Source organism: Pistacia vera, unplaced genomic scaffold, assembly GCF_008641045.1.
Source record: "Pistacia vera cultivar Batoury unplaced genomic scaffold, PisVer_v2 Contig968, whole genome shotgun sequence".
NCBI lineage: Eukaryota > Viridiplantae > Streptophyta > Magnoliopsida > Sapindales > Anacardiaceae > Pistacia > Pistacia vera.
In genome coordinates, this window is record NW_022196854.1 from 477,194 (window position 1) to 502,405 (window position 25,212).

The 25,212-nt window shown below is 34.7% G+C and overlaps 2 pseudogenes; both read left to right on the forward strand.

Annotated features, from left to right (window-relative positions):
- Window positions 1–1,549: 1,549 nt before the first annotated feature.
- Window positions 1,550–9,902, forward strand: LOC116121135 (annotated as a pseudogene).
- A 4,368-nt stretch (window positions 9,903–14,270) lies between these two features.
- On the forward strand, window positions 14,271–21,183 carry LOC116121136 (annotated as a pseudogene).
- Window positions 21,184–25,212: the final 4,029 nt, after the last annotated feature.

A 25,212-nucleotide genomic window follows, 5' to 3' on the forward strand; every position in this document is an offset into this window, starting at 1 on the left:
TAATTTTTAGAAATTTTTTATTATTTTTATTATTATTTTTTTGAAAAAGACATAATCAACACGATCTTAAAATTAAATTTTTGATACAAACAGGGATGGTGCTCCAATTCTTATTCCCAACCTATATAATTATAAATTAAACTTCTCTAATTAATTATCCGAGTACTTGTCAAATCTCACTTTCCAGAAAGATAAAACACGTATACTGAAAAATCATTATTAATATTCATTTATTTTTCTTTAATTAAGATAACCATTCGATCATTGAAAGTTACAAAAACACTTACCTAGTTAAAGGTTAAAGTAATCTTAGTTTAGAAAAATTAGTTAAGTAGTCAAACTTTATGTTTATTGAAATGTGTGTATTTATGTTGACTCAAATGCCCTTGTAATGTCATGTATTTCGAAGGAAAAGTAAGAAATAGCTTAATAGTTATAAAACCAAAAAATAATAAAATAATAATTTACTACAAAAGAAGTCACAATATATTATTAATTTATACCAATTTTTTTCATAGTATAAAATACTAAAATGTAAATTTTAACAGCTTATTAACAATTCATTAATGATAGAGAAAATTTATTATTTTATAAACTTTAAAGAGTTTGTATACAGGTTAATGCTTTTGACACTAATAATAAAAAAATAAATAAAAGATGATAAAAAAAAAAAAACTTGGCTTTACGCATTGAAAACGTCCATTTGCTAGCCCAAGTTTATAATGTAATTATAATATATTTCCCCTCCTTTTTTCTGATTATGCAATCAAACATTTTTTGGGTTTACTGACCGAGGGAAAACAGGAAAAATAAAACTAAAAAACCCTAACACAAATCACTGAGGAAGAAGAAGAGTACGACCGTGTGTTCAGATCCAACCCAGTTCTTTCTGTACGTTCATGTTCCTATTAATCTGATCGTCAAGTTAGGGTTGTGTTTGATAATCATTGAATGTATTATCGATTTTCTTCTCTTGTTTTTCTTTGTAATTGGAACTTTTTAACAACGCTATTTGAATTCTCATTTCCTTGTGTGATTGCAACCTGCTCCAAAATCACCATTTTCCTTTGCATTTATTGATATTAAAATCTCAGACAATCTTTGCTGCGAATAGGTTGTTTCAACCGTTTAGCATTAAAATATGGTTGGCTTAGAAATTGTTTTTAAATTGTTATTGATGTATCTCGTCTTATTATAACAATCTGAAGCAAATATTGTAATTCTTTATGATTGGTTTAATCAACTCGTGTAGCGAAAATATCATATGTTTGATTGGACAAATTTTCGTTACTTGTTTTGTCACAGCTGTTTGAATATGAGAGTAATATTTATCCTCTTTGTGATATAATGATGGTTGTTATGTGAGAAACATATGTGCATGTTCACTTGTTTGGTTAACTGTTTCACACTAATTTCATGTCCGATTGACATTATTTCAGTTTTGATTGTTCAAATTTTAAATTTACCTCAATGTCTTTGGATAACCTTCATGAATATTAGCCGATGGTTACTGCTATCAGATCTTCTATTGTTTTAAGAGACTTGCAAGATGGGTGTTCTGACTTTCTGGAAAGGATTTGATTTTGGGATTCCGATTGTAAAACAAGCCAAGGTCAATTCATGGGAACTATTGGTGCTTGGTTCATCATGTCTAACTGTGTCTGTTTGTGCATATATTACAGAAGTGTTTAAAACATTGCGCTTCTGAAACTTCTGAGCAATCGTCGAGAGCCTTGCAGGGGTTACCGCTGACAGTTTTGCTTCAAAGAAATGGATCCTGGTCGCTATGGCCTTCAGCGAGGATGGATAATAAAGCGTAATTGTGGTTTCCTCCTCCTTATAATCACCTATATGGATGATAATACCAGAAAATTATTAGGGCATATGTGATTGTCCATTTTTATATTCGGCATCTCATCCTTAAGGAAAAAAGAGAGAAAAGCCGTGGGCAGTGAGATATGGACTGATTTGCCTAACCTCCTATCATGATTGTATTTGTTGCTGACATTACTTATTGTCTTGAATCCACAGGCTCTGGAGGGGTATGGTGCGTCCATGACCGAACTTCCGGTGAGTCCTGAATATCATGGTCAAAAGGGTTGTTTTGGTGCTTGTCGGTAAATTTTTTTAATTTGGAAATGTTGTATGTTTATTAGTATTTATTTCTTGAATGGTTTTGCAACAAGACATATTTATGATACTTACTAAATGGGTATTTCCAAAATATGATTGCAAATTTATTTTATATTTATATCTTTTTATTCTTTTTTCCTACTTTGAAGTTTGTACATATATCACTTTTATCTTTTCTTTCCATCCCATTTTATGTCATTTTGGCAGAGCTGGTAGTTCATACGATGAAGAGGTTTTTATATGAGATACTCAAGGATAATTTTTATCCAAGAATTCCTTCCAAAGGGAGGACTATCCGCCAGCACCTGCTGTTGGTCTTTGGCCTCATCAGGAGAAGAGATTATGAAGAAGAGTATCCCCTTGAAAGGGAATCCAGACGGCATGAGAAACCATATGTTGATTCAACCATGATATAGATTCATTTCAGGAATTCGATCGTGATGGCTATCGTAGTATTGACAATTATCGTGATCATGGTTTGACAGGCCTCCTAGTTTGGGGACGTGTCTGATGGTTATGATGATATACTACCGATCTCGAATTTCCCATCAGAACAGAGAGGACAGTCGGAGAGGGACACGATTATAGTCGTCACAGTTATGATTCTGATATGATAGAGGCAGTAGAAGGACAGTACTGGAAGGTATGAATCCCGTGATCGAGAATGTGATAAAGAGGTTTAGAGTCGGGAAAGAGATCAAAGTCCGCATAGAAGACATGAGCGGTCCCGATCCCGGTCTCAATCTAGATCTAGGTCTCATGGCCATGATGACGTCCCTAGATCTAGATCCCCTCATGGTCGAAGCCATGCCCGAAGTCATCGAGAGGACAGCTATGATGATGGCCGACTAGAGAACTGAAAAGCGAAGGGACCGTGAAGAGAGACCGTCAGGGAGCACTATCAGTGGTTATATTTTAATTTAATTGTTTTAAATTTAATATTTCATAATATAATGCAGGATTTGTTGCTAGCCGAGGTTTAGAAATATGTTTTCTTGCAGGCCCCGTCTCCCACTGTGGTTGAGGGTCTCTCTCATAAGACAACTGAAGAAGATTTTATACCAATCCTTGTAATTTTCTACTCTCTTCTTTCTTCATCCCTCTGTTGTATCTCTTTAAAATCAGACATTTCTTCTTATTGTGATTATTAGGCTGAATGGGGACCGCTTCGCCCATGTCCGCGGTGATCAAAGAGCGAAATTCTGGAATTTCACGTGGATTTGCATTTATTGATTTTCCTTCTGTGGTATGTCTTATGCTTAAATTGTCAATTCTTGTTCTCTGTTTTGGAATGGAGTACATGACAGGCATTGGTATTGAACAGGAGCAGCACGAGCAATGATGGATAGGATTGGAGAGGATGGTCTTGTTGTGATGGCAGGAAGCTTTTCTTTGAGTACAGGTTTTTTATTTTCACCCCAATCATTCATATTGTCATTAATCTTGCGTACTTGTTTTTGACTGTGTTCTATGGTTATGATCTCTACCTTAAGATAGCTTTTTTTGTACATGATGTTATGTAAATCTTATGTTATTGTTGACAATAAAAGGCTATTTATACAATGGCTTGAAACTGGGCTAATTTTTATGTCTTGTTCTGCTACTAAAATTATACACCATCAGTTTCATTTTTTTTTTTTTTTTTTTTTCCTTTTCTTGCTTTTCTCAATCATCATTTCAATTGTTGTGTTGCAGTAAGCCAACTGGGGGTTCAGGTGGACCTTTGGTCATGAAAACACTATGAGAACGGCCATAGTAACCATAAAGCATCACAATTCCATCTGATTGGATGTGCACCATTTGTGGTGTGTGAATTTTGCTCGGCGAACATCCTGCTTTCAGGTTGTTTTTTTTATTTATTTTATTTTTTTAATTCCCTCTGCCGATCTGAACTTGGTTTTAGATATTTAAGAACTAATACTTAAAAATTAATTTTATATGTCAGAATAATCATTAAGAAACTTAACTTTTTTGTTCCTTGGCAATTCCCTGGTCCTATGGACTACAAACAGGAGGCTGCCACCTCTATACGCTAGCTGTGAATGGGATTTGACCTGGCTCTTTTTGCCATGTAGTGTGGAGACAGGAGGAAGAAGAGAGGAAAGAGCAAGAGGAGATAAAAGAGGGAGGAAAGGAGAGAAAATTAGGAAAAGAAACTAGATAGAAACTATAGGAAGCAATATTTTATTAATCAGTTATCAAATTCTGCTTTTCACATGAACATAAGGCCATTGATTGGCTTAAAAGTCTTGAAATTCTAAAAAGCAGAATAATTTTTATCACAAATCAGAATTTAATCCTATCAAAACATATAGTCCAACCAATTCAAAAGTAAAATTAAAGTCCAAAATGTTGAAAACAACTCAAAAGTTAAATTAAAGAACAAAACCCCTTGATTATTGTTCCCTTAGTTTAATAACTAAGAATGATAATCCTTTTATTATGCCTATATGTCCTTCATTACTGAGAGACTTGTACTAGTTAAGCCGGAGGCAGGTTTAATTTCTATAAGGGAGGTTTGTTCTGTATCTTATTTCTTTAAGATTTGTTAAACATTTTGGGTTTTTTCTCCCTATCGATCAGTGCAATGAGGCAAGATCTGATATGCTCCCCCGGCAGATATGACTTTTTCAAATCTACCTTCTTTAGGAAAGAAAGGATCAGATGCAGGTTGGTCAAAGTTACTTTAGTTGACTTCTTCCTTTTTTTAGTGTAGCTATTCTATAAGTTTGAATATGTAACCAGGTCCCACTCATGTTCTTGTTGTACGTGGATTGGACGAATATGCTGATGAGGAAATGCTTCGCTATGATTCTCAAAACATGCTCCAATTAAGGTTATATTATGTGATGGTTGATTTCTTTGAATTCTTGTTTCCTTCTACCATGTAAAGTGATTTTTGATTTGTTAACTTTCAGGATCTTCGCCTTGTCAGAGACTTCACTCATGTATCAAGGGATTTGCATTTGTGCATTTCCATTCGGTGTTCACTTTTATTTGGTCAATTCCCTGTTGAATGTAAATTATTTCTCTTTTATTACAGCTAGTTTTTTATATTCCAAGCTAGGTTGGTTTTTATACAAGTTTGAACTATGAAAAATCTGCACAAATTTGGAAGTTTAGATATACATTATAATGTTTGAATTTAAGATAAATGTCAATTATAACTCTTTTAAAACATAGATAATATATTTTGCTTAATGACCTCACATGTTAGTTTCCTTTTTTTTTTTTTAACCAAAAAAAAAAAAAAAAAAAAAATTAGCAGAAAGGAGATGTGATGCTATCTGTGTGGGTTGTTCTTTATAATTATTAAAAACAGTAGGAATTTTAAGATACCCATTTGCTCAATGCTATATGCGTGGTGGATGATATCAGTGTAATGGCTTGGAGGAAAATATAATTCCAAGCAGTTTGGCGCTAGTTGTAGTTTGTGTTGTTATATGTTTTGGGACTTTCGTAGATAATCCATACTTAGATAATTTTTTTTTTTTGCTTTAAGTAGATAAATCAATTTTTAGTTATTGTTTGGGGACATCTGTGTAAGCTTCAGATATTGCTATATTAGCAAATAGCACTTTGATATGTTTACTTAAAGTTTCTTGCATTATTGCTCATAAGGCTTTCTGTTTTTGTCATTAATGTTGTAAGTCCTCAGACCAATGATCCAAGCACTAGAATTTATCTCGTTCTTGTGAAGAAAGAAGATAAGGATGACAGAATGTAATCTCTCATCAAATTTATGCAAAACAGATGGAGCTTTTGTATTTTTAACTCTCTTTTTCTTAAATCCCATAAACGAAAAATATGATCACAGTGCTGTGGCATAGGCTAACTCCATGCAAGTCTACTATTTGATTTTGAGGAAACTGTAGGATTTACAATCAAGAGCTAGGACTTGTTTTTTCAAATTCAATGTTTTTCCCCTTATCCATCAGATTTTTTTTTTTTTTTTTTAAACCATGGGAAGTGGAAAAGTATGTTTTACTGTTTTGTTGCTTTTAGATATTGTTGCTAAGACTAGGGTGTATTTCTCATTGCTTTTAGGTCGAGGATGCTACCAAAGCTCTTGAAGCAACAAATGGAACAACTCTTGAGAGGAATGGGCAGATATAAGAGTAGCTTATGCAAAGAGCATTCTTGGTCCTGGATCAGGGACATCAGGGTCTTCACAGTCAAGTAGCCTTGCAGCTGCTGCAATTGAGGCAGCAGCATTTTGCTCAGCAGGTATTTCATGTTGTTGCTATATGCTTTCTTCTAAGGGAGTCATTATGTAGATGATGTCACCATGTAATTTATTGATCTATGATTGTCTTTTAGAATGAGTTTGAAAATTTTTGTACCTAAATCTATATATGTTTTCAATTTTGCTCTAATTTCAAGTATTGATTCAATTATTGATTAGAATGGTTTTTCCAATACAATTGGAGAAGGTAATACTTAGTACAAGTGAAGGTATTCTTTGTACCTGAACAAAAAAAAGTTTCGGGGTTCTTGATGGTCATTATTTTTTTACAAAAGTATATAAAGCTAGAGAAGCCAAGTTGGAATATGAATTGTTTTAGTTTTCTGCTGACTTTGAATCTGGTTGAATATATTGTTGTTCTTTTCCTTCTGTTAGTATGACGCTGTTGGATGGGCACCAAAGGATATAATCCAGATGACAAACAGTCTGCTGGGGCCATGAGCAGCAGTAGAAGTCTCTGTCCAAAAGATGGCTCTGCTCCACAATCTGGCTTTGTGTGGATGAATCATCTGGATTTACTATGATGCTAGTTCAGGGTTCTACTATGATGGAAATACAGTTTTGGTTCTACCTCATTGCATTTTGTGTTATCATTGACATTGAAAGGGAAGCTTTTTTTTTTTTTTGATATTGGGAAAGTGGAATATTATTTTAATTTTTTGTTATTTACTATCATTTCCTCACTTTTGTTTGGTCTCTATGATAGTTTAACTTGTTTTTATCGTAGTACTACATGTCAAATGTCACTCATCTTCAAAAAGTAAATTTTATCATCATAATATTATTTTCCCTTATGGTTTTCTTCTCCTCTTAATCTTGAAGGTATGAGTGGCACTACACAACTATTTGAAAATTATAACTTCCAGAGCATGTAATTTCATACTCAAGAATATTGTTTTAAGAAAGATATCTAGATTTCCAAATATGAAATACATTATTTAAGGAATATTATCTTGAATCTACCTGAGAGATTCTTAAATTTCATTCCCATAAGAGTTTTTTTTGGAAGTTATTTGAAAAAAAACCTTTTTTTTTTTTTTCTTTTTTTTTGGAAATTCTAAATTTTCCTAAATACAAGGGGTGGTTTTAATAGTTTCTGAAGCATTTGGTGACCATGGAATTTAAAGATGTCTTAAGAAAGTGTAAAATAATTAGTCATTTTTATTGATCGATTTGGTTCTTGTGATATTGTTCCTAATCATAATTTTTTATAATCCATGGATAATAATAACCAGATTAGTTTTGATCTTTACTAACTTATATTTATATTTAGCCAGATTTTCTGAGTTACTTTTTTATTGTTCTTAAATATGCATTAAGATCTTTGAAGCTTAAAACATTTTAGGGGAATTTAGATCCTAAAAACTATTTGAAGGTGAGTTCTGCTAACACTAAACAGTAGTTCCTTAAGTAATTTTTGCATATAGAGCATTGGAAGTATCAGTCAAGATAATTACCCAAAAAAAAAAGTACCAGTCAAGACAGTAAGCAGCTATTTATAAATTTCTTTATAAGAATGTTAGGATATCTCTATGATTTAAAGGCGAAAAAGTTTAAATTTACATTATGGAAATATAATTAGATATATAAATTTCTTGGAAGTAGCTTTTTGGTATTTTCCCATATTTTTTTTTTCCCAATATGCAGGTCTTTATTATGATGGTAACAGTGGAGTTTGGTATTCTTATGACCACCAATTGCAGCAGTATACTCCTTGTACTGATCAAAATGACAACAAAATGTCTGGTAAAGAATCTGAGCCTTCTAAGGCAGTGGATGGTTCCAATAATAGAAAAGTGGTTATCTCTGCACCTGCTGCAACCATTTCAGCAGTTGAGAAGCCTGCCTCATTACCAGATGCGGTTCAGGCTGCTGCAACAGCAGCAATAGCCGCTGAAAAGAAAGGGAAGGAGAAGTCGAAAGAAATGAAACTTGCCTCAAAGAGCATTATTCTTGCTAACAAGAAGAAAATAAATAATGCCACAATGTGGAAGCAGTGGAGTCATGACAATCAGCTGTCTGCTTCAGCTGAGGATAAATCTTTACCTGCTGGACAATCCACTAAGAGCAAGTTCAAATCTGATTCAGTGTCTTACAAGGAGAATTCTACCCTTACTTCAGGAGCTTCTTCTGTAGCAGCAGCTCCGCAGGCTGTTGGTTTGGAATCTCCAGTAAAGCCAAAGCCTGTGAGTAACAGCTCAGGAGGGACTATAATGGGTGTTATTAGGAACTCTGGAAGGGGTTTTAATTCGGGATCATTTGGTGGTTTGTCCATGTCTTCAACTGCTTCTGTATCGTTCACAGGACCTCCTTCAACAAGTTCTGATATGCATGCAGTTGTGACTCCCTTTAGAACAGATGCATCAGCATTGGGTTCTTATACTCCACCCGTGGCTTCTGGGAGTGGCAGGAGAAGGTTTTCTGAAATGCCTGCTTCTTCTCAGAAGGAGCTACCTCAGACTACTTATAGAGATCGTGCAGCTGAAAGGAGGAGCTTGTATGGTTCATCTTCTATTGGAGATGATCTGCCTGATGCTGGGTTTGGAGATCCAAGTAAGCTTCGCTAAATATTGTTTATGAGTGGCATGCCCCTAGATCCTGTGTTAAAAGCTCATTTTATGTTTGGCACCATTATGTTGGTAACTTTTACACTGTCTTGGTAATTATATCTGAAAGTCTGTCACATGATGGTTTTTCATAACCGTTTTAGTTATCCAAGTTGATGGGTCCAGAGTTTTTGCTTTATCTCTCGATATGTCTATTGACTTGTGAGAAATTGTCTCTACCATTGTTGACTTCAAGATCGAGATTTTGCTCTCAAAAAGGGTTCTTTGGATCCAATGCCTTTCCCCCCTGGTGTTGGAGGACGTGGGGTTACTGCAGAGAACGTGCACAGTTATGAGGTGATTACAGCTGACAAAGCAATAGATGAGAACAATGTGGGAAATCGAATGCTCCGCAACATGGGTTGGCATGAAGGCTTGGTATCTTCTCTCTCTTCTGCACTTAAATGATACAGACCATTAATTTTATATGCTTCAAGTGTATCATGCAATTGAAATGCCCTTAAATGCATATTAGGTAACACAGTTTATATTTAAAACTTTTATATACTTGAAAATACTGTGTTCCTTCGATCATTGAGAGTTGAATGGCAAACTGTTGGTCAGGTGGCACTTTTTCTCAGAAATTATGAAATTCTAACATTTTATTATGGGTATTTTGTTTTCCTGGCTTTGGGGACTTGTTACAACCAATAGGGATTAGGCAAGGATGGAAGTGGAATGATAGAACCGGTACAAGCACAGGCGATGGACAATAGAGCGGGACTGGGGAGTCAGCAGAAGAAGTTGGATCCAAGCCTTGAGGTGCAGGCAGGGGATAGTTACAAAACTCTCATTCATAAGAAGGCGCTTGCTAGGTTCCGTGAGATGTCATAGGGGTAGCATTTGTAGCTGATTTAGTAGCTGCGTAAGAAGAATGTGAATGGAGCTGATAATTGAACAATTGTAGGGACAGGCTAAAGATTCGGTTGAATTGTGATTTTAGTGAGCTGATTTATTCGCTCGTTTTGTAGAAATTTAAAAGTTATGCAAAGCAAATGTGTACTTTCTAATGGCTGATCATAATCGAGTCTCATTAGGAAAGGAAATTAGTCTATTAATTAGTACATAGCTTGTGAAGAGGAGGATGTATTGAGTCCTATGATTCAAGTGCCACTTGTTATTTACTTGAGAATTAAGACAAACATAATGTTCCAACAGCACTGATTTTAGAAAAACATATCAATTGGTCTGTTAACTGTTTTTGTTGCTGCAAATTGTTAGTTAACAAGAGCCATTGTGAACTAAGTCATTGATGAAGTGGTAAAGATGTATTTTTCGATGCAAGGTAAGCCAACATGGATGTTAAACAGTTTTTTTTTTTAAATTTATTTATCCATTACCAAAATGATTTGTTACAGTACCAGACCTGGTAGTTTGGGCCCTGACCAGGTACAATCTAAGAGCTATCTCGGGCTAATAACATTACCAGCCTGACCTGATTTCATTTTATACAAGCTTCGGCTCCTCAACTCAGGCATTTAATGCTCCTTCGATAACTTTCTAAACCCCTCTTAGTTATAAGAATAATGCTACTCATCCCACGTACTTATCCCAAATTTTACATTCTGGATTTTACATTCTAAATGATATGTCATCACATAAGCATTGCTATATTATATCATTCACACTTATCTCAAATTTCACATCTATATGATGTGATTTATAAAAGTGATGTCTATTTTGGACAATATTTCCATTTGATTTTGTTATGGTATTAGACCGGTTGTTTGGGCCTTGATCAAGTCCAATCTAAGAGCTATCTTGGGCCAATAACATTACCAGCCAGACCCGATTTCATTTTATGCAAGCTTCGGTTCCTCAACTCGTGGTACTAAATGCTCCTTTCTAAACACCCTTTAATCGTAATCCTATTCATTCCAAATGCTTATCTCAAATTTTGTGTCTGGGCAATGTCATATCATTCAATGCGTTATCATTTTATATACAAGTCAATGCCACATCATTTGAAATATGTGATAAGCTTTAGGGAAAGTAGTATTATTGTAATTGTAAAATACCAAATCAACACTTACTAGCCAAAATTGCTTAAGGGTGTGTTTAGTTCGGGAAATGTTATATTAATGAAAAGATAAATTATCTTGAAGATTACTAGGAATGTTTAGGGAAATATATTTGGTTGGTTAAAATAAATTGATTGCTATGTTATATTAATATGTTTAGTTGAGAAGAATAAATTGCAAATTAGTTTAAGTAGTCAAACTTTGATTTGACTTTTTTTCATATAAAAAATATTTATTAATGTTTATTGAAATGGGGGTATTTATGTTGACTCAAATGCCCTTGTAATGTCATGTATTACGAAGGAAAAAAGAAGAATGGCCTAATAGTTACAAACCCAAAAAAAAAAAAAAAAAAAAAAATTTACTAACAAAAAGAAGTCCAACAATAATATTTAATTTATACCAATTTTTTTCATAGTATAAAAAATATTAAAATGTAAATTTTAACAGCTTATAACAATTCATTAATGATGGGGAAAATTTTATATTTTATAAACTTAAAGGAAGTTTGTATTATACCGTACTTCAGGTTAATGCTTCTGACACTAATATAAAAAACTAAAGAGTAAAACGACATAATCCCACCCAAGGTTTGACAAAATCCTAAGTGAGTACCATTAGTTCTATTTATTCCAGATTCTCACCCTTAAAGTAAACGTGTTATGAATTTTAGGGTTAGAGGGTGCAATTACATAATGCCCTTAACTCTAAATAATAAATTATGGTTTAACCCCTAAATTAGTAGAATTCAAAACTTACCATTTTATTTCCAAATTATATCAAAAACACCCTCGGTCACTATACAACCTCGTTGGAAACAGCCCGATATGGCGGTTTCGACGACATCGAACCCCTGGTCACCTCCATCACCTTCCCATAGTCCGTCGTCCAAAACCCCTCTGGTTCCCAACTCATTTGCCTCTCCAATCGTCGGCACCGTAGGCTTAGGGTTTCGGTGTTTTCACCGATTCCGGTCGATTCGGCTGTGAAAATCCAATTGGACACCACCAATGGAACCACCGTCTCCAAATCTATAAAACCCCTATGTCCCAGCAACCATTCGTCTTCATTCGCCGGTCGGAGTTCGTGTTCATCGACCGTTTTTCGTTGCGTGGCCGGCAATCGGTCGAGTGATGAAGGGTTGTGAATGGTATGGTTTGTTAGAGGGGAGGATGGGGGTTCAACATGGTGGTGACAATGGTGATTTTGGGTGGAAGAAATCGTTGGAAAAGAGCGAAAAACGTCGGGAACAATGACTGCTAATGTGTGTCGGAGGATGGTTAAAGGCTGGTGGTCTGCTAATGTGCCGCCGCCCATCTAAAATAACCAATTTACCACTTTACCGTTACATCAAACGTTTTTCCGTCACGTAAGGGTGTGAATCTAGAATAAATGGAACCAATGATACTAACTTGGGATTCGTCAAACCTTCGATGGGAATATATCATTTACTCAAAAAAATAAATAAAAAGATGATAAAAAAAAAAAAAAACTTGGCTTTACACATTGAAACATCCATTTGCTAGCCTAAAGTTTATAATATAAATATAAGGGAAAACGATTACACCTACTCAAGGTTTGGCGAAACGACATTGGTACCCAAAAGGTTTCAAAACAACAAATAGGTACCTCCCATTAGTGAAAAGGCTAGAATGCCCTTTAAGAAATATTAGTCTATTTTTTTAATTACTTTTAAACCCTTAGTTTATTAATTTCACAAATACCCCCAGAAAAAGTTTAAAAATTAACAAAAACACCTCCACCCATACTCGCCAGATACCGCGGCCACGCCGTGGTGGCGGAATCTGTCATAACGGTCTACGCCATCACTGAAAATGACCGGTAATTCACTGATCTGCCTTTCGGTCAGATCTACGGAGTCTGGTCGTTCGGTCGCAACACACCATCTGCCGTCAGCCATTTACAGTGGTGGCGTAGACCGTTGTGACAGATTCCGGCTACCACCAGCGGTGGCTGCCAAAACATGGCAAGTATGGGTGAGTGAGGGTATTTTGTTCATTTTAAACTTTTTTTCTTGGGTATTTGAGAATTAATAAATTAGAAGGTCTAAAGTAATTAAAAAATAGACTAATATTTCTCAAAGGGTATTCTAGTCTTTTCACTAATGAAAGGTACATGTTTATCGTTTTGAAACCTTTGGGTACCAATCGGTGTTTCACCAAACCTTGGGTAGGTATAAGTCGTTCGGCCAAAAAACATTTCCCCTCCTTAGTTCTGATTATGCAATCAACATTTTTTGGTGTTTACTGACCGAGCGAGAACAGGAAAATAAAAAAAACTAAAAAACCCTAACAGCAAATCATGAGGAAGAAGAAGAGTAGCGAACCGTGTGTTCAGATCCAACCCAGTTCTTTCTGGTACGTTCATGTTCTATTAATCTGAATCGTCAAGTTAGGGTTGTGTTTGATAATCAATTGAATGGTATTATCGATTTTCTTCTATGTTTTTCTTTGTAATTGGAACTTTTAACAACGCTATTGAATTCTCATTTCCTTGTGTGATTGCAACCGCTCCAAAATCACCATTTTCCTTTTGCATTTATTGATATTAAAATCTCAGACGATCTTTGCTGCGAATCGGTTGTGTTTCACCGTTTAGCATAAATAGGTTGGCTTGAGAAATTGTTTTTAAATTGTTATTGATGTATCTCTTGTCTATTATAACAATCTGAAGCAAAATTTGTAATTCTTTATGATTGGTTTAATCAACCGTGTAGTGAAAAATATCATATGTTTGATTGGACAAAATTTTCGTTACTTTTGTCACAGCTGTTTTAATATGAGAGTAACATTATCCTCTTTGTAATATAAATGATGGTTGTTATGTGAGAACATATGCGCATGTTCACTTTGTTTGGTTAACTGTTTCACACTAATTTCATGTCGATTGACACATAGTTCAGACTTTGATTGTTCAAATTTTAAATTTACCTCAATGTCATTTGGATAATCTTCATGAATATTAGCCGATGGTTACTGCTATCAACATCTTCTATTGTGTTTTAAGAGACTTGCAAGATGGGTGTTCTGACTTTCTGGAAAGGATTTGAATTTTGAGGATTCCGATTGTAAAACAAGAGGCACGGTCAATTCATGGGAACTATTGGTGCTGGTTCATCATGGGTAACTGTGTCTGTTTGTGCATATATTACAGGAAGTGATTTAAAACATTGCGCTTCTGAAACTTCTGAGCAATCGTCGAGAGCCTTAGCAGGGTTACCGCTGACAGTTTTGCTTCAAAGAAATGGATCCTGGTCGCTTGGCCTTCAGCGAGGATGGGATAATAACAGCGTAATTGTGGTTTCCCCTTATATAATCACCTATATGGGATGATAATACCAGAAAATTATTAGGGCATATGTGATTGCCATTTTTATTCGGCACTCATCCTTAAGAAAAAATGAGAGAAAGCCGTGGGGCACTGAGGTATATGGACTGGATTTGCCTAACCTCCTATCATGATTGTATTTGTTGCTGACATTACTTATTGTCTTGAATCCACAGGCTCTGGAGGGGTATGGTGCAGTCCATGAACCGAACTTCCGGTGAGTCCTGAATATCCTGGTCAAAAGGGTTGTTAGTGCTCGTCGGTAAATTTTTTTAATTTGGAAATGTTGTATGTTTTTAGTATTTATTTCTTGCATGGTTTTGCAACAGACATATTATTGTACTTACTAAATGGTTATTTCCAAAAGTGATTGCAAAATTATTTTATTTATTCTTATTCTTTTTCACTTTTGAAGTTTTAGTACATAATATCATTTTATTCTTTCTCTTCCATCCATTTTATGTCATTTTGGCAGAGCTGGTAGTTCATACGATGAGAGGAGGGTTTAGATGAAAGATACTCAAGGGATAATGTCTATCAAGAAATGCCTTCAAAGGGAGGACTATCCGCCAGCACTGCTGTTGGTCTTGGCCTCAATCAAGGAGAAGAGATTATGAAGAAGAGTATTCCCTTGAAAGGGAATCAGACGGCATGAGAAAACCATATGTTGATTCATACCATGATATAGATTCATTTCAGGAATTCGATCGTGATGGCATCGTCGTAGTATGACATTATCGTGATCATGGATTTGACAGGCCTCCTAGGTTTGGGGGGACGTGATCGTGATGGTTATGATGATTATGACTACCGATCTCGAATTTCCCTCAGAACAGAGAGGACAGTCGAGAGAGGGACTACGATTATAGTCGTCACAGTTATGATTCGATTATGATAGAGGCAGTAGAAGGGACGGTAACTGGAGGAGGTATGAATCCCGGATCGAGAATGTGATAAAAGATGTTTAAGTCGGGAAAGAGATCAAAGTCCGCATAGAAGACATGAGCGGTCCCGATCGGTCTCAATCTAGATCTAGGTCTCATGGCAAGATGATCGTCCTAGATCTAGATCCCCTCATGGTCGAAGTCATGGCCGAAGTCATCGAGAGGACACCTATGATGATGGCCGACATGGAGAACTGAAAAGCGAAGGGACCGTGAAGAGAGACGTCAGCGGGAGCACTATTCAGGTGTATATTTGAAGTTTAATTGTTTTAATTTAATATTTCATAATTATAATGCAGGATTTGTTTGCTAGCCAGAAGGTTTAGAAATGTTTCTGGCAGGCCCCATCTCCCATGTGGTGTGAAGGGTCTCTCTCAGAAGACAACTGAAGAAGATTTATACCAGATCCTTGTAATTTTCTACTCTCTTTGCTTTCATCCCTCTGTTGATCTCTTTATAAATCAGAACATTTCTTCTTATTGTGATTATTAGGCTGAATGGGGACCGCTTCGCCATGTCCGCGTGATCAAGAGCGAAATTCTGGAATTTCACGGGGATTTGATTTATTGATTTTCCTTCTGTGGTATGTGCTATGCTTAAATTGTCAATTCTTGTTCTCTGTTTTGGAATGGGTCATGACAGGTATTGGTATTGAACAGGGAGCAGCACGAGCAATGATGGAGAGATTGGAGGGATGGTCTTGTTGTGGATGGCAGGAAGCTTTCTTTGAGTACAGGTTTTTTATTTTCACCCCAATCATATATTTGTCATTAATCTTGCGTACTTGTTTGACTGTGTTCTATGGGTTATGATCTCTACCTTAAGATAGCTTTTTTTGTACATTGATGTTATGTAGATCTTATGTTATTGTGAAAATAAAAGGTTTTTACAATGGCTTGAAACTGGGCTAATTTTTATGTCTTGTTCTGCTACTAAAAATATACACCATCAGTTTCATTTTTTTTTTTTCCTTTTCTTGCTTTTCTCAATCATCATTTTCAATTGTTGTGTTGCAGTAGTAAGCCAACTGGGGGTTCAGGTGGACTTTTGGTCATGAAAACACTATGAGACGGGCCATAGTAACCATAAAAGCATCACAATTCCATCTGATTGGATGGCACCATTTGTGGTTGTGTGAATTTGCTCGGCGAACATCCTGCTTTCAGTGTTTTTTTTTTTAATTCCCTCTGCGATCTGAACTTGGTTTTAGATGATTTAAGAACATAATACTTAAAAATTAATTTATATGTCAGAATAATCATTAAGAACATTAACTTTTTTTGCCTTGGCAATTCCCTGGGTCCTATGGACTACAAACAGGAGGCTGCCTCCTATACGCTAGCTGTGAATGGGATTTGACCCTGGGCTCTCTTTTGCCATGTAGGACGGAGAACAGGAGGAGAAAAGAGAGGAAAGAGCCAAGAGAGAGATAAAGAGGAGGAGGAAAGGAGAGAAAATTAGGAAAAGAAACTAGATAGAATACTATAGGAAGCAATATTTTATTAATCAGTTATCAATTCTGCTTTTCACATGAAAATAAGGCCTATTGATTGGCTTAAAAGTCTTGAAATTCTAAAAAGCAGAAATATAATTTTATCACAAATCAGAAATTTAATCCTAATCAAAACAATATAAAGCCAAAACAATTCAAAAGTAAAATTAAAGTCAAATGTCAAAACAACTCAAAAGTTAAATTAAAGAACAAAAGCCCCTTGATATATTGTTCCCTTAGTTTAATAAAACTAAGAATGGATAATCCTTTATGTATGCCCCATATGTCCTTCATACTCAGAGACATGTACTAGTAAGCCGGAGGGCAGGTTTAATTTCTATATAGGGAGGTTTGTTCTGTATCTTATTTCTTTAAGATTTGTTTAAACATTTTGGGTTTTTCTTCCTATCGATGCAGTGCAATGAGGCAGAACTGATGATGCTCCTCGGCAGATATGACTTTTCAAATCTACCTTCTTTAGGAAAGAAAGGATCAGATGCAGGTTGGTCAAAGTTACTTTTAGTTGACTTCTTCCTTTTTTTAAGGTAGCTATTATCTATAAGTTTGAATACGTAACCAGGTCCCACTCATGTTTTGTTGTACGTGGATTGGACGAATATGCTGATGAGGAAATGCTTCGCTATGAATTTCAAACATGCTCCAATTAAGGTTAATATTAGTGATGGTTAATTTCTTTGAATTCTTGTTTCCTTCTACCATGTAAAGTGAATTTTTGATGTTTAACTTTCAGGATCTTCGCCTTGTCAGAGACAAGTTCATCATGTATCAAGGGGATTTGCATTTGTGCATTTCCATTCGGTATGTTCACTTTTATTTGGTCAATGTCGCTGTTGAATGTTAAATTATTTCTCTTTATTACAGCTAGTTTTTTATATTCCAAACTAGGTTGGTTTTTATACAAGTTTGAACTATGAAAAATCTGCACAAATTTGGAAGTTTAGATAATACATATATAGTTTTAGAATTTATAGATAAATGTCAATTTAACTCTTTTAAAACATAGATAATATAGTGTTTAAATGACCTACATGTTAGTTTCCTTTTTTTTTTTACCCAAAAAAAAAAAAAAAAAAAAAAAAATTAGCAAGAAAGGACATGTGATGCTATCTGTGTGGGGTGTTCTTTTATAAATTATTAAAAACTGTAGGAAATGTAAGATAATACACATTTGCTCAATGTTATATGCTGTGTGGATGATAGCTAGTGTAAAGTGGCTTGGGGGAAAATAATTCCAAGCAGTTTGGCGCTAGTTGTAGTTTGTGTTGTTATTATGGTTTTGGGGACTTTGTAGATTACAATCCATACTTAGATAATTTTTTTTTTGCTTTAAGTAGAAAGATCAATTTTAGTTATTGTTTGGATGGACATCTATGTATAGCTTGGATATTGCTATATTAGCAAATAGCACTTGATATGTACTTAAAAGTTTTCTTGCATTATTGCTCATAATGCTTTCTGTTTTTGTCATTAAGTTGTAAGTTTTCGGACCAATGATCCAAGCACTAGAATTTATCCGTTGTTGTGAAGAAAGAAGATAAGGATGACAGAATGTAATCTGCATCAAAATTTATGCAAAACAGATGGAGCTTTTGTATTTTATCTCTCTTTTTCTTTAATACCCTATAAACGAAATAAAAATATGATCACAGTGCTGTGCATAGGCTAACTCCATGCAAGTCTACTAGTTGATTTTGAGAAAACTGTAGGATTTACAATCAAGAGTAGACTTTGTTTTTCAAATTCAAAGTTTTTCCCCTATACCATCAGATTTTTTTTTTTAACCATAGGAAGTGGAAAGTAGTTTTACTGTGTTGTTGTTTTTAAGATTATTGTTGCATATGACATAAGGGTGTATTTCTCATTGCTTTAGGTCGAGGATGCTACCAAAGCTCTTGAAGCAACAAATGGAACAACTCTTGAGAGGAATGGGCAGATATTAAGAGTAGCTTATGCAAAGAGCATTCTTGGTCCTGGATCAGGACATCAGGTCTTCACGTCAAGTAGCCTTGCAGCTGCTGCAATTGAGGCAGCAGCATTTGCTCAGCAGGTATTTCATGTGTTGGTCATATCTTAAGTTTCTTTTTCCATACTACATGATTAATCCTGTAGTATGGAAATATTGATCATTAGAGATTTGTGGTATAAGAGGATGAACTGTGGCTATATGCTTTCTTCTAAGGGAAATCATTCTGTAGATGAATGTCACCATGTAATTTATTGATCTATGAGTCTTTAGAAATTGAGTTTGAAAATTTTGTACCTAAATCTATATATGTTTTCAATTTTGCCTAATTTTAAGTATTATGATTCAATTATTGATAGAATGGTTTTTCCAATACAATTGGAAGGTAAAACTTAGTACAAGTGAAGGTATTCTTGATACGACCAAGAAAAAAAGTTTGGGGTTCTGTGGTCATTTATTTTATTTACAAAATATAATAAAGCTAGAGAAGCCAAAGTTGGAATATGAATTGTTTTAGTTTTCTGCTGACTTTGAATCTGGTTGAATTATTGTTGTTGCTTTTCCTTCTGTTAGTATGACGCTGTTGGAGGGCACCAAAGGAATATAACCAGATGACAAACAGTCTGCTGGGGCCATGAGCAGCATGGAGAAGTCTCTGTCCAGAAAGATGGCTCTGCTCCACAATCTGGCTTTGGTGGGATGAATCATCTGGATTACTATGATGCTAGTTCAGGGTCTACTATGATGGAAATACGGTTTGGTTCTACCTCATTGCATTTGTGTTATCATTGACATTGAAAGGAAGCTTTTTTTTTTTTTTTTGATATGTGGGAAAGTGGAATATTATTTTAATTTTGTTGTATTTACTATCATTTCCTCACTTTTTGTTGGCAGCTATGATAGTTTTAACTGTGTTTTATCGTAGTACTACATGTCAAATTTCACTCATCTTCAAAAAGTATATTTATCATCATAATATTATTTTCCTATGGTTTCTTCTCTCTTAATCTTGAAGGGATGGTGGCACTACACAACTATTTGAAAATTATAACTTCCAGAGCATGTAATTTCATACTCAAGATATTGTTTAAGAAAGATATCTAGATTCCAAATATGAAAACATTATTTAAGGAATATTATCTTGAATCTACCTGAGAGATTCTTAAATTTCATCCCATAAGAGTTTTTTTGGAAGTTATTTGAAAAAAAAAAAAAACCTTTTTTTTTTTTTAGAAATTCTAAATTTTCTAAATACAAGGGGTGGTTTTAATAGTTTCTGAAGCATTTGGTGACCATGGAATTTAAAGATGTCTTAAGAAGTGTAAAATAATTAGTCATTTTTATTGATCGATTTGGTTCTTGTGATATTGTTCCTAATCATATTTTTTATAATCCATGGAAATAATAACCAGATTAGTTTTGATCTTTACTAACTTATATTTATATTTAGCCAGATTTTCTGAGTTACTTTTTTGTTCTTAAATATGCATTAAGATCTTTGAAGCTTAAAAATTAGGGGAATTTAGATCCTAAAAACTATTTGAAGGTGAGTTCTGCTAACACAAACCGTAGTTCCTTAGTAATTTTTGCATATAGAGCATTGGAAGTATCAGTCAAGATAATATCCCAAAAAAAAAAGTACCAGTCAAGACAGTAAGCAGCTATTTATAAATTTCTATAAGATGTTAGGATATCTCTATGATTTAAAGGCGAAAAAGTTTAAATTTACTTATGGAAATATAATTAGATATAATAAATTTCTTGGAAGTAGCATTTTAGTATTTCCCATGATTTTTTTTTTCCCAATATGCAGGTCTTTATTATGATGGTAACAGTGGAGTTGGTATTCTTATGACCACCAATTGCAGCAGTATTACCCTTGTACTGATCAAAATGACAACAAAATGTCTGGTAAAGAATCTGAGCTTCTAAGGCAGTGGATGGTTCCAATAATAGAAAAGTGGTTATCTCTGCACCTGCTGCAACATTTCAGCAGTGAGAAGCCTGCCTCATTACCAGATGCGGTTCAGGTGCTGCAACAGCAGCAATAGGCGCTGAAAAGAAAGGGAAGGAGAAGTCGAAAGAAATGAAACTTGCCTCAAAAGGCATTATTCTTGCTAGCAAGAAGAAAATAAATAATGCCACAATGTGGAAGCAGTGGAGTCATGACAATCAGCTGTCTGCTTCAGCTGAGGATAAATCTTTACCTGCTGGACAATCCACTAAGAGCAAGTTCAAATTTGATTCAGTGTCTAACAAGGAGAATTCTACACTTACTTCAGGAGCTTCTTCTGTAGCAGCAGCTCCCCAGGCTGTTGGTTGGAATCTCCAGTAAAGCCAAAGCCTGTGAGTAACAGCTCAGGAGGGACTATAATGGGTGTTATTAGGAACTCTTGGAAAGGGTTTTAATTCGGGATTTGGTGGTTTGTCCATGTCTTCAACTGCTTCGTATCGTTCACAGGACATTCCATAAAGAGAGAGATTAGAAGAAATAGAAGAGAAGAGGAGGAGAGAAGGAAGAGAAAAAGAATGAGGAGTTGGAACAGAAGAAAGAGACGAAGGAAAGAAAAGGAAGCGCAGATAAAAGAGAAAAAGAAAGAGAAGAGAAGAAATAAACGAAAAATAAAGGAAGAAGTGAAGAAAAGAGAAAAGAAAGAGGAGGGGGAGAAAACAAACATAAAAGGAGAGAAGTGAGAGGGAAGAAATTGACGAATGGAAAAGAGAAAATTAATATTAATTTACTAAATAATTTGAAATAGTGAAACAAACCATAGTTATTATTATCTTATGATAATCGATACAGGTCACTAATGATATATATCAGAGAATGTGTCTAAAATATTTTGATAAGTTGTTATGTTTCTAACAATACGATACAATACATATTCTTAAAAATATCTAGATAAATCGATAGAACTTTATTAATTTAGGTCGAAGGCGCAAAAAAAATTTCAGGTTGGATCTAGGTCACACAACCCGGTTCACTAAAATCTGTCCAAATTTACTTATTTTGCATGGAAAAAGTGAAGAGGAAGATGTGTTTCTAATTTTGTATGATAATAATAACACAAGTGGAGATATAAATATTGAGATTAATATCTTAGAAATAATATAAAGTTTTAATTTTGTGATTAATTTTGATTATGTAATACCAAAATTTAAAACCAATAATATCACAAAATTTATTAATTAATCTTGGGAATGTGGTATGTTTGGTTTAATATTTCTATTCCTATATCCGATTCTATTCCCAAAATATTTGTTTGTTTAAATATTTAGGAAATACTATTACATTTTTTTAATTACTTTTAGACCCCTTAAGTTTATTAATTTCATAATACCCCCAGAAAAAAGTTTAAAAATTAACAAAAACACCCCACCCACCTATAGTTGCCAGATTCTAGCAACCACCGTCGGTGGTAGCTGGAATCTGTCACAACGGCCTACAAATGACCGAAATTTGCCGATAATTCACCAATCTGGCCTTTTCCAACTAAAGAAATGGTCGTCGTTGACGGCAAGATCTAGCCTTTTGCGACCGTTGACGGTCAGATCTGGTCGTCGATTTGGCCTTTTCCAGACAGATCTGTGAGAAAAGGTCAGATCGACGCATGTCCGGCCAGATCCGACCGGTCTGTCTCATAACGCCAAATTCCCACTGCCAGGCATTGTGGGTGGGTGGGGGTGTTTTTGTCATTTTATAAAATTTTTATATATTTGGGTGTTTAGTTAAATTAGCATACCGATGGGGTTTTTTTGAAAATTTTTAAATTTTACCTCGTAATAATCACCTTATTCAACTATCCAATACTATCTCCAAAATCCTATCGAAAATTTTTTATTATTTTTTTGAAAAAGACATAATACGACACGATCTTAAAATTAAATTTTTGATACAAACAGGGAGATGGTGCTACAATTCATTATTCCAACCTATATAATTATAAATTAAACTTCTCTAATTAATTATCCGAGTACTTGTCAAATCTCACTTTCCAGAAAAAGATAAAAACACATAACTGAAAAATCATTATTAATATTCAATTTATTTTTCTTTAATTAAGATAACCATTTGATCATTGAGGCTTGTTTGATTGCATTTTGGTAATACTACTTTCAGTATTCTCAAAAAAATTAAACAGTAAAATACCCAAAAACTCACAATATTATTAACTTTTTTTAAACCCCCTAAATTTGTTAATTTAATTAAATACCACTAAATATTTTTTTTAAAATTACAAAAATACCTCAACAATCCACATTTACCAGATTCCGGCCACCACTGCCGAAAAATGGCCAGAATCTGGTAAGATGGCGCACTACCGGCTAAATCTGGCCGGTAGTGCGCCGATCTAGCCTTTTCCAGCCAGATCCACAGTGGATCTAGTCGGAAAAGGCCAGATCTAAGGCTAGATCTTTGGCCGTAACCAGTCGATAACGACGGTCAACAAACGGTCGTCGTTGACCATCAACGACGACCGTCGTTGAATAGCAAATACGGCCAGATCTGGCCGTCAATGATGACGGCCATATCTAGTCGTAGATCTGACCTTTGTCGGCCAGATCCACCGTGGATCTGGCTGGAAAAGGTCATATCGGCGCATGACCGGCAAGATCCAGCCGATCATGCGTCGATACGGCAACTCCGGCCACCCTCTCGCGGTGGTGGCCGGCTGTTCGTATTTGAGGGTGGTTTGGGGGTGTTTTTGTTAACTTTTAATGATTTATTATAGGAAGTATTTTGTAAAAAAACAAACATAGAGGGTATTTTATAAATTTGTAAATCCTACATCGTAATACCCGCCCAATTCAACTTTTTTTTAACTTTTTTCAAAAAACTTTTCCCAAAAACACAAAATTGTGAACCAAATGGAGCCTGAAAGTTACAAAAACACTAAACCTAGTTAAAGGTTAAAGTAATCTTAGTTTGAGAAAAATTAGTTTAAGTAGTCAAACTTTGATTTGACNACCAGGTACAATCTAAGAGCTATCTCGGGCTAATAACATTACCAGCCTGACCTGATTTCATTTTATACAAGCTTCGGCTCCTCAACTCAGGCATTTAATGCTCCTTCGATAACTTTCTAAACCCCTCTTAGTTATAAGAATAATGCTACTCATCCCACGTACTTATCCCAAATTTTACATTCTGGATTTTACATTCTAAATGATATGTCATCACATAAGCATTGCTATATTATATCATTCACACTTATCTCAAATTTCACATCTATATGATGTGTCATCATATGTGATTTATAAAAGTGATGTCTATTTTGGACAATATTTCCATTTGATTTTGTTATGGTATTAGACCGGTTGTTTGGGCCTTGATCAAGTCCAATCTAAGAGCTATCTTGGGCCAATAACATTACCAGCCAGACCCGATTTCATTTTATGCAAGCTTCGGTTCCTCAACTCGTGGTACTAAATGCTCCTTTCTAAACACCCTTTAATCGTAATACTAGTCATTCCAAATGCTTATCTCAAATTTTATGTCCCAAATCATGTGTAATTATATGGGCAATGTCATATCATTCAATGCATCATCATTTTATATACAAGTCAATGCCACATCACTTGAAATATGTGATAAGTTTTAGGGAAAGTAGTATTATTGTAATTGTAAAATACCAAATCAACACTTACTAGTCAAAATTGCTTAAGGGTGTGTTTAGTTCAGGGAATGTTATATTAATGGAAAGATAAATTACCTTGAAGATTACTATGAATGTTTAAGGAAATATGTTTGGTTGATTAGAATAAATTGGTTTTTATGTTATATTAATATGTTTAGTTGAGAAGAATAAATTGGCAGGTATGTTATATAAATTACTAAATTGCCCTCCTTTTTAAATATTAATATTATATTATTTTTTGAATAATTCCTTTTAACCCCATACATTTCAGATTTAGCTAAAACAACCTAGCAACAAAAAAAGTTTAAAATTTAACAAAAACCGCCCCACCTACTAGGGGTGTTCAAAAGAACCGGTTGGAACCAGAATCGGCAGGTACCCTAGGTTTGGTTCCGGTTCCTACCCAGAACTAGTCGTCAATGGGTAGATTTTGGTTCCAAATTTTTGGAACCGTTACTGTGCGATTCCGGTTCCGGTTCCTAAGTTCCTATAGTTAAGAACCGGAACCAGAACCAGGAACCAGGAACCGAGACTAATATAAAATAAAATTAAAGATTAGGGGGGTTAATAAAAACTTTTGTAGAAAAAGTAATGTGAATANGGGGAAAATTTTATTATTTTATAAACTTTAAAGGAAGTTTGTATTATACCGTACTTCAGGTTAATGCTTCTGACACTAATAATAAAAAACTAAAGAGTAAACGACATAATCCCACCCAAGGTTTGACAAAATCCTAAGTGAGTACCATTAGTTCTATTTATTCCAGATTCTCACCCTTAAAGTAACAGTGTTATGAAT